Genomic DNA, 1,131 nt, shown 5'->3' on the forward strand with positions numbered 1-1,131 from the left:
TACTGACCTCATCGCTCCCCCACTCTAGTGGGAGGCGCCCAGCGCCTGGCGACGCTGTCGCACGCCATGGTGGCGCTTCGGCACATGATGTGCCCGGTCGTAAGCGTCCACGACGTCAGGGCAATCTTGCCGGAGGATAACCTCAAACTCCCATGAGTTCTGTGAGTGAGGGTAACCCCTCCACTTCACTAAGTACTGGGTACGACCCTGGCGTCTACGCCACGCCACAAGGCGTTCCACGTGAAAGTGGAGCTCACCATGCTCATCGAGCAGAGCAGGAGGAGGCCTTGCCTCAGCTGGGCTCTCGCGGGGAGAGTCAGCACTTGCCGGAACGGCGTCTGCGTTCATACGACGCCGGCGTCCACGACGCGAACGTTCACCGCCCATCGGTCGATCTCGAAGAGATGATCCACCTTGTGGATAGGTTATAGCCACCACTGTTGACTCACAACCAGATCTCGGACCTTGAGCGTCCAGCTGCTCGGCTGAACGTTCAGCTTGCCTTGCTCCTGCATCTCGAGCACTTCGCTCCGCGACCTGTGGCTCTGCCACATGCTGTTGATCAGCCATCTGTGGATCCACCACTTGCTGTCGTTCAGCCTCCCGTGGCTCTACCACCTGCTGCCCTGCAGCTGTCCGTGGCCCAGCCACCGTTGGTGCCAACGCCTCCGCGCTCACCTGAGCAGGGTCTTGGTATGGCTTAAGCAAGCCGACATAGAAGACCGGATGCGTGCGCATCTTCTTCGGAAGGTTGAGCGTATACGCTAGGCCCTTCCTGGCCACGACCTTGAACGGTCCTATGAACCGAGGTCTTAACTTCGTCTTGAAGACTGCAGACACTGCATGAGTAGGTAGGTTTTTAGCGTTTAATAAAACTTGGTCACCGACCTCAAACCTCTCAACATTGCTTCTGCCCTTGGCATCTGCATGTTCCTTCTGAGTGTCTTGGCTTTCAGCCATAGCGTCGCGTACTTGACGCATTACGCTCAGTCTCAAAGAGACAAAGTCATCGACTTGCTTGCGAACCGCAACAGGGCTGACATCAGCTAGCCGCTCAGCTATCCCTCCCCCACCAAGCCCTGAGCCACTGCGTGGCGGCGTCAGTGGGACGCGAGGGTTAACCAAGCCGTC

Source organism: Phytophthora infestans, genomic scaffold, assembly GCF_000142945.1.
Source record: "Phytophthora infestans T30-4 supercont1.1251 genomic scaffold, whole genome shotgun sequence".
In the NCBI taxonomy this organism is placed as follows: domain Eukaryota; phylum Oomycota; class Peronosporomycetes; order Peronosporales; family Peronosporaceae; genus Phytophthora; species Phytophthora infestans.